Genomic DNA, 14,814 nt, shown 5'->3' with positions numbered 1-14,814 from the left:
CCGTTCGAAATGTTTTTAAGGAAAAATCTCTATTTTACTTCATACGTTTGTCCTATTATTTCCTCTTTTTAATATTTTTATGCTCTCTCTCTACCATATTTTCGTTAATTGCAACAAACAGTTATTTATAAAAACAAAATTTAACATCCACCTTATGCATATTTTAAGTTTTAGTTCATTCTTGTCCTTCTCTAGTATGTTATTCTTAAAAAAATCAGAATAATAAACAATAAAAACAATAAAATACAGAGGTGTGACATTTAACAAAAAAAAAAACAAATCTTATTTTTGAAAGACCCCGTATATAGTTGCATGGTGTTTTGTTGAACACCCGCCCTATGATTTACTTGTGTAAGCCTAGTTTATATATGTTAATTTTTGTGAAATTTTGTAACAGTTATAAGCAGATGTTTGTAGTGGCCGTCGTATTTGAGAACATTCCCTGGAACGACGTCGACATTTTAATAAAATCAAATACGGAAACTGCTCACTTTGAACATTCCCTGTAACAGCAATACAAGGACATTATATATTTCGGGGGAGGCCCGAGTGCATTTTACGCATTATCCACCCTCTATGGGGGTGCGTTACATACCAGCAAGTCCGAAAGGGACCTCAAATTACTAGTGTAATGTGATCTCCCGATCCTGTATGTACCGCCTGCGAAACATCGGTTACACATACGTGATTCGTTTATAAAATAATACTTTACACTCTATTCGCGTGAGTTTAGACAACGTGGCCGTTTTGACCTCTCGCTTTTTGCGGTAAATATTATCATATAATTTTTTTATTAATTTACGTGCTTTGAAGTGGATTACTTTTCTCGATATAACAAGATCTTGCAAAACACAAAAACACGCGAGAAAAAAATTAAAGACCAAACAACAGAAGAAATTCATAAAAGATCTGCAATGTTGGTTAAAATAGGAGTGAAATTTCATACTGACACATTTCACATAATAATCAAAAATGTGAAATAGAATAGAATAGAAGAATAGAAGTGGATGTGATTTTATCTCTCTTTGCTTGACGTTATGTTATTTTAAAAATATATACAGGGTGACTCATTAATATTTGGAAATATTTGAGAATTCTAAAAATTCGTGTTATCATATAAAATCGCTCTATTATTTCAATCGTTCGTTTTTAAATGTTGAATACGTCTTTAATTAATACGTGCCTACCAAATGACATCAAAATAATTGAAATTATTAAATAAAACACCTTGCAAATCAGTAAGGGGTCATATTTATTTTATCCAAGTGATTTTAATATTTCGAGTTCATGAATGTACTTATTAATAAATAATTGTATTAAGTCCTAAAAGGAAACTTGAAGAACTAGTCCAAAATACGGCTTATTTAATACCATTCTGTTTTCATTCCGAGTCTTTAAAGCATTTAACGTATTCCGCCAAATGAAAATGTGCAGGTCTATATTTCAGTTTATGGCAAAAACAAAAACCCTCGCGAACAAAACCAGATTCGAGTCTCAAAATAACAAATGAACACATAATTTGCGACAAACGCTACTCGCCATTAAGGTTTTTGCGTATAACGGCGACGAGGGTTGCATTTTAAACCACGCTCAGTGGCTTGCGAAATATTTTTGAAACAACAAATTGAATTTAGAGTTGGCGATTTATTATTTGGTTCGTGTTGGGCTCCGGTTTTGTTTAACTTTTACTAAATAAATCTTGCGATGAACATAATCTTACTCGCAAGAATGTCGAATTGGTCATAGAAATGACGTCATTCTCACAGAAGCATTTTTTTAGCGTCAAGAATACAAAAGGAATGTGTAATGTGTAAGCGGTATCCTTATTTCGCGATATATGACAAGTTAAAAATCAAAAGTTTTGGAAATTCTCAAAAAAAACTTTGTTTTCCATCGCAGAAAAAGGAAACGTCTTGGCACAAACTTTTTGTGTGAATTGCATAAATAAAAGTACAGTTCATATTTTTATATTTTTCAATGCTTTATTAACATCAAAATCTATTTGAAATTCGTTTTAACCGCTGTACAACTGGTTACTCAATCTTAACAGACTTAGTACCCCGTCAAAACAAAGAATAACCGACAACGCTCGCCAGAGACTTCAAGCAAGTTTCCAAGTATTTCCAAGCTTGCGTTCGTTTTGAATTCATTACTCCGCGGCCATACTTAGGTGAATCTGCATTACAAAAACTTTCCCCACCTTCATAAATAAAAGAGCAGCATGGTTTTGCAGAAAATCCGCGTTTAAATATTTTACCGCACGATGACAAAGGCTTTGATTCGTTTGCTTTAAATCAATGTGGCACTATAACGCATTCAAAGGTTACGACCTGTTTTTGCTAGGTTAAGGAAATGAAGACCACTAGTCATTCTGTTTTTGACATGTTCATTAAAAGAGATGGGGTCTGACGTGGATTCTCGGAAGCTTTCGTGGAGTGATTTCCGAATCGAAACAATTTTAGGCACTTCAAGGCAACGATTTCACAGTAATGTCGACCCAAGAAAATTGCTCTATTAGTTTGAGGATAGAAAGAATCTTAATAAAGATTCGTTATTCGCCTACCTTCTCAAACAAAAATATTTGCGGAACTTGAGGGGAATGCGACCGAGCAAAGCAATATCCACAATGCGGTTGATCAGTCGGGCAGAATTTATCTAAGATGAAAAAAAACTACAAAATACTGGGAACGGCGAAGGAATGAAAAATGCCTAACATGAAATTGCTTCTGTTTACCCCGGAGGGAGTGAAAAACAAATGACGGAACGTCAACCCCCCACCCCACTCGAGGTAGGGATCGACTGCTGCATGCGAAATAATCAACTGTAATAAAAGAGTGTGCGCTATCGGTGACAGATCAAATTGAAGGCAGTGAATTTGACGTTCCGCCGGAGCGCGGCTTGCATGGGATTTTTATCCCAATGAGGTCTTAAGTTATAATGACATAGGGGCCGGTGGGTTTTGAAAATGCAATCCCTGACTTTATTTAAAATCATTTCAAAATTCACAAAGGGTTTATCAAATTACACACTGACCAATATAAGCCAAAGAGCAGAACAAGAAATGCGGATGATAAAGTTATTTATATACATACTTTTAAATGAGGGAAGGAAATTAATTAAGGAATTAAGGTAGTTTTGAGCTCCCAAACTATTTTCAGGGGTTTGCGAGCTTTCCAAAGTTATCGACATCAAATAATATTTTCCAATACTCCTGAGTGGTTCTTTAAAACTCAGCCAACTGTGAACTTCGAAAAGCGGTTTAAAATTTCACTTTTATCCAGTTTAGAGGGGCTGACTAATATCTTTTATGTTTCAGGTTAAACTCGATGCCAAAATGTTTTTTTAAGTTATTTTATAGCGACTGTACTTGTCCTGGAGGCGTATCATTTTTTTAAAACTTGTAGTTATAAAAAAAAAACTGTCAAACCTAGACGAAGTCACAACGACTGAAAATAATAAGGAATAACACATTTGAACATTATAAGGTGCTACTAAGTTTTTTACAATTGTGCTTTTTATTTATATTTCAAATATATTTTTGCGGTTATTGTTGATTTATTTGTAGTAATAAGTAGCGCGAAGTAGTTGAGAATTATAGTCAGTAGTGTACCCTATTTATTTGTTTTCAAAAATATTGTCCCAGAATACACCATTAAAGTTAGCACAACACCACGAGGAATTAAAATCACTTCAATTTACATGAAGTACAACGAACATTAATGTATAAAAATTAGAACCAATATTTCATTATGAAAAAGTACCATCACCAACAACGTTACTTAAATTAAGTTGTTTTAAAATTATTAAACAGACACGAACCGCCAGACTTCGTCGACTAATACGAACGGCTTCTTCCCACCTGCAATTATTTTGAATTAGGGTTTTATGAAGAACGAAGGAGCCACCTGAGCTTTTTACATCTGCCTCTTGTTGTTTCCGATCTGGCTACGCTGCGTATTGTCTCGTTCAGAAGTGTTTTAAGGAATGACGTTTCTGAATGCAATCACCAGGAAATTCGCCTCAGTCTCTAGTTTTCATTACATAGTTACGCAGACCTTTTACCCGGTATCGACAAAACTATAATTTTTACGGTGAATAAATCGTTGGTAAATTGTTTTCAACGAAGAATTTGTCAAAACAACTGTAATTGTTGGTGAATGTTTACTCTCATCATATAAAGGCAATATTTTATTTATTAACTAAATGTCGACGGCGTATTATTTCTCATTTTTTGGAATAAGTCGGTCAAAAAAGCCTCCATACACATAGTATTTTTTCAGTTTTCTTTTAGTTTCTTCTTTCACTTACATTTAATGAGAAATATATGTCAAGTAAATATCGGCAATCTCATTAAGAGTAATAAAAATAATTTGAAACGCTTTATTAACGATAAAAAATAACGCGCTTTTACAAGCAAGAAACTATATTTGTATTATTTCCTATGATAAATTGAAAAGTCTAATATTTTGTACAATTGCAATAATAGCAAATCTTTTTGGAAGACTTAAAACAAGCTTTCTTGTAACTTCTGGCAATATGTTTTCCTATTCTTCTCTTATCCTATTTTTGAGGTCTTCTTTATTGGTAATTTGATGTTTTTTCACTCTTCGCTTTAATTCTTGCCACAGGTGCTGTATGGGGTTAACATATGGGGATTGTGGTGGTGTATGAAGTTGTTGGCGGATATTATGGCTCATCCAGTGACATTCAAGCGTAGCAGTGTGTTTGGGATCGTTATCCTGTTGGAATAAATAACGCTCCTCGAGGTTAAGTTTTTCAACACTTTGGTTTCAATTATTCTTTAGGATGTTCAAATAGGTGGTCCATGATTCCGTCAATAAAAGCTAAATTGCCTGTCCCATTAGCTGACATGCACCCCCACAATGAAACATTACCTCCACCATGCTTCACCGTAGGACAGACATTTTCGATTTTCAGAGCGGTATTTCTTTCTTCCAAATTTTATCCCTACCATCTGACCCAAAAAGCTTAATTTTTGTTTCGTCACTAAAGATAACGTTTTCCCAAAACTCCATGGTTTTGTTAATGTGTTCTTCGTTTTTTTCGATTTTTTCCCAAATTAATGGGTCCTTTCTGGCAACGCGACCGTTATAACCTGCTGAATGCAAGCAATTTCTAATCGTTTGAGGGCTTAAAAAACTCTTTCCCTGATTTCCTCTGCAAGTTTTGGAGCGCTTGTTTTAAAATTAATTCTATTTTTTTTTCACAACAGAAGACTCTTCTTGTGTAGTTAACTTCCTGGGACGACCAGAGCTAGGCCGCACTTTATAAGATCATGTGGATTTGTATTGATTTATCATACTGTACAGTTAAATGTGATAAAAGGGTTTTTTCTCTTTCCATAAATCTACTATGATTTTTCGAAGTGCAATTGGAATTTGGCAATTTGTAGCGCTCATTTTGCTTGTACTTCAAAACCACTGACTCAAAAGTGGCGTCAAAAATAAACAAGTATAACTCATTTGTTTAAGCGAAATTTGATACAAGCTGACTTGATAAAATATTGATAATTACCTACGGGTCTACCTGCAGTTCTAAATGGAGACTTAATTGACAGTTTCTTGCTTTAAATATTATCAAGTAGTATAATTTACATAAAGAGTAATCTATCTAATTATTGCATGACCAGAATTGATGGAGATTTAGCAAAAGTGGCCAACAGCACTATGATTTTACCAATAAAACTATATAATAAGTTCTATCGAAGAATCTTTGTAGTAATACCGATCTCTCAGTGTAATATACTTTGTGTATTTGTACGTATCTGTTTTTAAAGTTATTTTGTATTTTAGTGTTCTCATATATTTTTTTTACTTGTTGACATTATCCGATCCTTCTGTTAAAAGCCAATGGAAATAAACATTATTATTATTATTATTTAAATAAAGGGTCTGAAATGATTTTTATTTTATTCTTATTACTCTTAATGAGAAGTGAAAGCAGAAACTAAAAGAAAACTGAAAAAATAATATGTGTACGGAGACTTTTTAGACCAACTGTATATAAAAAGAAAATGGCACGTTTCTAGACATGATTTGAAGTAATCTAAATGGCATATAGCGTGTTATTTAAACATAATCAACCTATCAAAAATTGGCATCTACTAAAATTGTGCGAAAAGGTGCGGCACATTAAGTACGATGTAAAAATATACCTATTGGTTTGGCGGTAATCCAAAAAAAATGTTGGAAAAAAGTGGTCGTTTCCTATTCGAGAGAATTATTTTTGTACGTGCGTCTCTCATATAAAAACAACAAAAACTGTTACAAGAAAAAACTGATCCATTCCTATTGGATTCATATCTGACTATGTTAACGCCCAGAAACTGCTCCTGACCGCTTGGAAGGCAGGCATTAATTGTATGTAAAAATAATATGACATTAAATATTTAAATGCATTCAAGGCAGCAGTTCAAAGTGCTATACGCTCATTTAAAAATTGTTGCAGTATCGTTTGACATTGTTTTCTGTTTACGTAAAATGTTAATCCTTCAAATTCTGCACATTTGTACAGAGACCATTTTGTCAATTAAGTTCTGTGAGAGATGTTCCCAACCTTCTAGTAGCGAGATTGGTATTTATAATGGATATTTTCAGATTGTTGTGTCGGTTTCAAAATCAAACTTATTGGTGGTTAGAAATATTTTTCTTAATTTTGGGATTAACGTGGGTCTGGTTTCCTGGGACAATAAAGACCCGGTTTAAATGATTTAAATAAACAAAAACTGCACCAAAAGTCTTCCCCGTGTTTTTATAGTCCGTAAGTGAAATTAAAAACAAAATGATTGAAGATCTAATAAGAACAACCTTTATGACGGAATGGTAAATTTGAGCCTAAGCTCGACGTGAAAAAACTTTTATTCTGAGGGGCAAACTGGTGGATTAATAAAAATTAAAATTTTATCCTAAAGCACTTCCCGTACCTATACCACTGACTAACTAAAAATTGAATTTTTCGTGTCTAGCCGTTTTTTTTTAATTAACTAAAGCATGATTACAATCTGAACAGTGTTCGGTTTGTTTAGTTAAGTGGTACCGGTGGGCCTGACCATTTTCCGAGAAAAATCGATTAAAAATTTCTCTGTGTCACGTTTATTTTCACCAATACCGCCATATCGTTTGAAAATAGTTTCGCAAATAGCCACCATTGTTGTAAAAACACGCGATGTTTCAACAGCAACACGCAAACTAATGCAAATTGTATTTAAGGATTTGTTGCACTCGCCGCCCCCGCAATTTTTAATCTTGCCAAATAAAAAACTCAAAAAAGAGCTGACGTAGTGAAAGGGTGGGCCTTCGCTTCAAATATAAATCAAAAATATAAATCTGCCATGCATCACTGTTACCCTAGGATAAATTGAATGAGAAGTTTTCTTGGAAAAGAAATGCCTCGAAATTTTCGACATTCTGACATCGACGCGGGGACATAAATCACGGCCAAAACGAATCGTGACGTCGACCCATCAAATTTTTAATATGTCATGTCTAATCTAGTCAAAGGGGAAAGTTTTTTCCACTTTGCGGAGAAAATGGCCATATTGTTTGTTGCGTGGCAGAAGTTTCGTCGAAGAAAAAGTTTCGGCCGTTAGTCGTTTGGGACTAGGGTTAATTTGATTTGGTCCGTTAGTTTTTATAAATTTGGCGAAACCAGTCTGGCGAGCTTTGCTCTAACCTAAGCTGCCTAATGAGCAGAACTGAAATTGGGAAATATGCGTTGATTTAAGATTAACTAGTACTTTGTACATCCCTTGGTGGGTAAATGACGAAAAAGTCTTCAGTCGAACTGTGAGAAAATAAATGAATTTAATTTAAAAACAAGCCTTTAGTACAGATATTTCAAACTGTAAGCAAAGTATATTTTATGATGTATAAACAAATAAAAACCATTCCATAATGATTGAACGTAGAATGTTATAACTTCAAAGTATAAAATTATCAACTGATATGAACGTTTGTCTTTCATTTCTATTTTTAATATTTTAATGTTGAATTTCTACCCGAATTCTCGTAATTGAATATTTTTTTTGCTCGGTGTAACAAATTCAAATGTAGGAAAGCACTTTTGTTTTAATAAGTTTAAAGATATTTAAATTTGAACCCAAAATTTTTATAAATACCCAATACCTAATGACCTTGAAAAATTTTAGAATTGAGAAAAGAAACATTATACGAGAAGAAAAATAACACAAAGGAAAAATTGACTGAGGGCGAAGTTTTGTCTTTTCGTCAAGATATGAAGTGCTATTCTTCCACTTAATAATTGATAATATATATAAATAAATAATATATGTAAACGATGATTAAAAAGAAAGCTACTGACCATATTTTAATAGTAAAGTTATGTCAAAATAAATTTATGTCGCATTAAAGTAAATACCCCCATTTATAATTTAATACTACACGGTATTAAAATAATGCTCGAATCCTATGTTGTATAAATCGCAAGGTTTTGATGTGTTGGAGGTCATGGTAGATCGAATAAAAATCCCAATCACCCCTAATTTGAATTCATTTGATTAAATGCAATATTTTTTTGATTTTACAATGTTCGAGTGTATTCATCTCGGGAAAGTTTATCTCGTTTGCACTTACGGATTTCCTTTTTCTAAACATTTTGTCGTCGAATCTCCAGCCTCCCCAAGAAAATGAGAAAATTGATCGCAATCAGTGCCGTATTTTCGAAACACCTAATAAACCCCGTAATTCAAAAAGAAAAGGAGACGGAACGGCGACGAATAGACGAGAAAATCGGACATTTATCTTTAATAAAACTAGTAGTAAAGAATGTGTCTATATTTTTCTTTTCATCTCGATTCGATTTTTCGTCTTTGGGTCCCATTTAGAGCTCATTCCCTTAAAGCGTTTTTGTCGTTTTGCGGATTGCCATTCACGACTGTGACGTTCTGTGGCAATCTTCTTTTCTTGATATTGCTCGCGATCTCATTCCTTATGCCGTCGGTTATAATACCATCAATACAATTTATTTTACCCTCCTTATTTTTCGCGCCTTCACTATCCTCAAGGCGACATTCGATTTCGCCCGAAATTATTTTCGAATTTGCGTTCCTCCAAAAAATGCAAAGCAAAACTTTGTTTGGTCCGCATAAAGATTTATGGTATGCTATCAAAACCGTGTGATATTAGATTATGCGTCAAATAAAAGTGTTCAACCCACATTGAGTGACTCCCCATGGTAACCAATCTTAAGGGTGGAACACTTTTACCCCTCGTCAATTCCCTGGCTTTGGCTAAGTTTAATCCCTGTCCCCTTACCTTGTATATATCGTGATGATGCATCCTGGGGAGATGTTAACTTACTTACTTTCCTTCTCCAAGACGTTATCTTACGATTTAAAGAATGAGACAGATAACGGGGCTAAAGGGATTTTATGTCCACTTTAAATCCATTTGGCAGACGAAAGAACTGACAGCAGAAATAAAATGCGATCTTTAATCGGACAAACAAAAAAAGGGAAAACTTCTGAATAGCAATTCCTTATGTACGAGACAAACCTAACTTTCTTTTTTAAACAACTATAATCGTTGATCCTTTTTTGCAAATTTATGGTCTAATCGGGAGAAAACCGCCTTTGTACATAATATTTGAATACAAAGAGGTTGCCCCGTCTCTATAAATATTATCAAAGCAACATCCGTCTTTGGCATTCAACAAACAAATATCTTTTTAATCAAGCCAAAATATTTAGAATAAGCGTTTGGATGCTCTCATTTCTTAGCCTCTTGAAAGAATTTTTTTCAAGTAACCAAGCTTGTAACCAATGTATTTGATTCGTAGCGAGATATTACGGCCAGGTTGCCCGACCTATACGGAAGGACAATCTTTACATTTCATACGTTCTAAAAGTTGTCCCAAAAGTGTTGTTTTAAATAGACATATTTAAAGAGAAAAATCGTCCTAACTGTATGGCAATGTTAACAAAAAGTGCAAGCACAGTCTTTAGTTGGAATGAATAATTCTAGCTATTGACGTACTTATTACATTACAAAGAATTTACTTGTTTTTAATGCAGGGCTCAAACAAAAGCTCCGAAGCAGAAAAAAGTCGTTAAAAATACCATTCGGCCTATAAATTAAGAGATAAAACCCATTATTAACGTCATAAATATCCTCGGGTTGAAAATTAGGGGGTCGACAATAGAGCCCAAATGATTTATTTGTCTATTTCGTTTCGCTAAATAATTGGTGAAAATAACGCAGGTAAAAAAAATATGGAAATTGGAAAACATGAATTTCAATAAAATGTAGCTTTTTAAAAGGGAATTTGCCATTCAAAGAATTAATACGCATAAATTAGTTGCCGTCAACAGTAGTTGTTAATACTATTTTAGACATCGATCCTGTCGGTAATGTTAATAAAATCTGTCGCACTTTGAATCCTTTCAAATGATGACCAGCGCAGAACCATACATACGATTTACATAACATAAATGGTTTAAAATCGTTGCAATAAATAATTGGGATCACATGTGATTAATAACTATTATTTATTTACCCAACAAATTTATCAAACGAACCACTTAATAAAGTGACGGACGCTATAACGATAGTGTTGCCACTGAGGACATTGACGCATTCTGTTGCAGAAAGCATCATGACATTTTCGGCATAAAAACAAAAACAAATTGAACTTGAACTTGAATGAAAACGAGCAACAAAAATTTAACGTGCGAGCATCTTGACGAGTGAAATACGTCAGAACGCTACTTACCCGTCACATGACACCAAATAAAAAACAAACTCGGGACAGAAATAAGAGGTGACGGTTACGAATTAACAACTCAGAAAAGGCTCATGCCACGCTGTCTGTATTATCGTAGCGCCAAACGGGGAAATACTGTAGTAGGAATGACTCATCTCGCTATATATAGAACCAAGTAGTGACATCAGCAACGACCAATCCAAGAGAGGAATGAAAGAGCTTGCGCAGCTAAGGGCTTTTGGCAAAGTTCGGCGGATTGAAATCGATGTTGCGTACTCTGGCCATGCGGGATAAAGCTTTTGCGAATTTAAGCGCCAAATTTGACCACTTGCGTCTCTCCTAACACTCCACACAAAATTAGTATTTATAGGGACGTAAATTGGAAAATGTATTTCACGACAAAGAATCAAAATATTTCATTAACAAACTGTCTATTGAAAAATGGCAGCGGATTCGATGTCACTTCTAAAATATTGTCGACAGTATCATCTTTCAACATATTTTAAATGGCCATAAAATTCAACAATGTTCGCAAAGTAAGAATAGGTGCTCATAAAGCTATCGGAAGTGCACGAATTTGACAGATTTAACGGCCCAGGTGTTTTTTATTGAGACTCGTCCCACATAATTCAGGCAGCGTAATTGAGAAATTACCCCAACAACTTTCTTGTGCTCTGTAGGGCTCGTTTAATTTATTATATCGGGTAAGGGGTGCACCAGAATCAGGTTGATAATATTCCGAGATGGATGGGATGAAGTTTAAGACATATTCCGAAGATCAATCTGTTGTAAGTTTCATTTTTTGTTTAACCCAATTCCCTTTGGAGAAGGGTTTTCAAAAAATTCATTCGGCAAAAATTGTGCAAAGATCGGCTTCAAACTTAAAACACAAAAGCGAATCATTTGCATAACAAAACAATTCTTCCAAATAACATTTTAAGTCGTTTTAATCATTCAAATTCAGCATGGAAACAATCGCATTCATTATGGATCCAGGACTGTACTTCATTGTGACAGCGAAAGCGAATTTAAAACGACTTGAATATTCAGATTGGATGATAAGAAATAAACAAAAAGTTGCTGCAAATGAAAGAGAGCAACCGGAAATGTTATGCCTTGTTGCGAATATATTTGTTTTTATTTAGCTATGAACTTGAATTAAAGTGGAGACTCCACCAATTCGTCAATAAACTAAATATAGCGAATAACTTGCAAGAACTTTGTTTTACAGTAATGCAGGGCACACTTTTTTGCTGTTGATCATGGCTGAGGGATGCACTTTTGACAGTTTCGAATAGATGTGGATTTTCTGTCAACCACACTTGAACAACTAGGTATACTTTGTCTCAAAGTATATTGCCTTGGTTTTTCAGGGACTTGTAACGTGTTTAAAGATATAAAGATTAAATCTTTTTTTTTTAATTAAGGCATAATAAAATCACATTAGTTCTAATAGAAAATAAGATAACACTAAGTATGTACAATTTATCATTTCATTTTTATTATCATCACATTTTTAATTTTTCATTTTCTGATGTCACATTTGAATTTACTTGTTGCCACAAATAGGGTTGAATATACAATATGGAGAGAAAGTCATATTGTTTTTTAATAGCATATGAATTTAACACTTCCAAAAATTGCCCTTTCTTGTAACTAGATTCAAAATATTTAAAAGATAATTTTGAAACAGTTTAAAAAGTTCTGCAGTTGTATTTTCGTGATATTCCGAGGTGGAGTATTTACTTTTCTTCATAGACAAGAGCAAGCAATTTAGAATAAATTCCTCTTCTGATCGATGATGCGCCTTCCTTTATTTGAGAGTGCTTTTGTCTCACTTTTTTTGCTGGAGTAACCCATCCTTTAAATACCGTATCGTGTGTATCGAACCAAGTTTCATTCATACTTTTTAATTATCGGAAGAGAATGAAATCTTAAAGTGCACCATCCGTGCGATTCTATTACCACTTGCTTATTGTCTATTTTGTGGTATTTAAATTCCATTTTACAAATAACTATATGGAGGGTGGCATGGCTAATAATTGTATTGGTTTCATCTTCTAGCTTCCTATTCAGAAGCAATAGGAAAAATCTGAAAATTCCTTCGTTTCTTTCTTTCTCTCGATATTTTCGTTTTTATAAGTAGGCAGGTTTCTATTAAAGCCTCCTTTTTAGTGAATTATTTTTTTAATTATCCACAATTAAATAATTTGGAGTATTTAGTTCATAAATTATATCCCTGTATTTGTCAGTCAGTGTAGCAGAATACAGCAGAAATTCTGGGTTAAAGAGTTTATGTGCAATTAATTCGCCCTCGCAACAGCTGCCCAGACTTTTTTGCAAACAATGACCTGGCCTAAGTATACCAAGTGTTCCTTTCCCAGCCGCGGCCTTTTTTTAATCTCCCTCGGCAATTGTATTCCTTCGAAAGGCGATGTCCAAATGGGATTTTGATGACCGCACGGAGGGAATTTTGATATCCATATTTATTAATGGTGGAAGAATAAAGCCTACGTGTTTACCTATCTGGAGTACAGGATTCGTCCATTATCAATCATTTGCGGATTTACAGTTAAAAAAATAGATTGCTACGAAGTTTCCCGAACACGTACTTTATCTGAGAAGCAATGGCGTTCTCCAACTCAGTTCACGGGAGTTTAATCTCAAAGACGAGAGAATTGACCCAGCACCAGCGGTTTTTGTTTCCCTTCTGCAATTTAAGCTGACGTAGAATTGTCTTGCCAAACGGCTCGTTTAGGTGGATTTGCTCTGCAGTGGAATTACCCGCATGATTTTTACGACTGCGTTTCGAGGGTTGCGCTTAAATATATTTAATTTGGGAATAAGCAGATGTTCGGAAAGTTTGGAATAAAAATAACGAAATGGAACCGACAAAATTTACCAAAACAATGATTAATTTTAGGTTATTAACTAAAACACTAGTATTTCGGTGTTTGTCAGGTAATAATCGACGCATCTCGGTATACCGATAGCGTAATCACTTTTCCTGTGCAGACATTACCTTAGGGGCCGTGAAATTGAACCGTAACTTAATTAATACACAAAGTGGGCAGGTTACCCCGCGGATAAATAAAGAGGAGGACCTATAGGGTCGCTTCCTCAATAAATTTTAATGTTCGTGAGTTGCTTGCCTCTTGTTTTCCGATATCAGAATGTTGTGAACAAAAAACATTCGTCAATTTATTGAAAAGATTGCCAATAACGTTCCTAATATTATTGAAAGCCTCATTCGAACAAAAAACGGGCACGCTCTTTCATCTAAACGCATAATCACTCTTCAACAGTGTCTAGTCGAGAATTTAAGGGTTGAAGGGGACGCCGGATAAGATTTCCAGCCGAACAGTGAAGTGTTATCTCAATCAACCAGTTTAGCGTTCCTCAGCATCAATTATTTCCCCTGTCCCTGTTTTCTTATTTATTGTCAAACCACTACAGGGAATTCGGGCTTTATTGGGAACGAGTGCGGGTCGTAAATTTACTTCCACGGGGTCAAGTGTTGACAAATTGAATTTGCAGATTTATGGCCTATTAAAAAAAATGAGATTAACTTGCTTTTATTTTATTCCTCATCTCCGATTAAAGCAGGTCACGGTTTCTGTTTTCACTGGGATAAGGCTGATACTAGATGGCTGTATAATATTTTATAATGTGGTAATTACTAGAAAAATTAATTCAATTCGATACGATAACCCGCGTTATTATTTTACGTACTACCTCATGCGATAAGAAAGATGGGCTGAGAATTTCCGACATCATCGTTGGATCGATGCGTGTGGAAATGGAAATTTGGAAGCAAAGCGGAAATATTCGGGAGATAATCGTATAACCCATTCCCACGACCAGAGATTTCCCGCCCCAATGTCCGATTAATTTCGTTTTCAGTTTTAAGGGGAGGAATTTGCGTGAATCATCATGACTTTACGTCCGTGTTGAATTTTGCTAAATGTTAGAATAAGTAGGTACCCAGCTTACCTGAACATGGGGCTAATTTATTGTTCTCTAGCAAATTTGATAAAGTAAATAGACTAGCATCTATTGCGTATTAAAAACGCC

At 34.5% G+C, this 14,814-nt stretch overlaps 1 protein-coding gene across 2 annotated transcripts in view; it reads right to left on the bottom strand.

Moving 5' to 3' along the window:
• Positions 1-14,814, bottom strand: part of LOC132708743 (uncharacterized) — a 35,592-nt gene that overhangs the window by 19,576 nt on the left and 1,202 nt on the right. The gene's annotated exons all lie outside the window — the stretch shown is intronic.

The sequence above is a fragment of the Cylas formicarius genome, unplaced genomic scaffold, assembly GCF_029955315.1.
Source record: "Cylas formicarius isolate icCylForm1 unplaced genomic scaffold, icCylForm1.1 PGA_scaffold_12__32_contigs__length_19106922, whole genome shotgun sequence".
NCBI lineage: Eukaryota > Metazoa > Arthropoda > Insecta > Coleoptera > Brentidae > Cylas > Cylas formicarius.
This window is presented reverse-complemented; position numbering and strand designations above follow the sequence as displayed.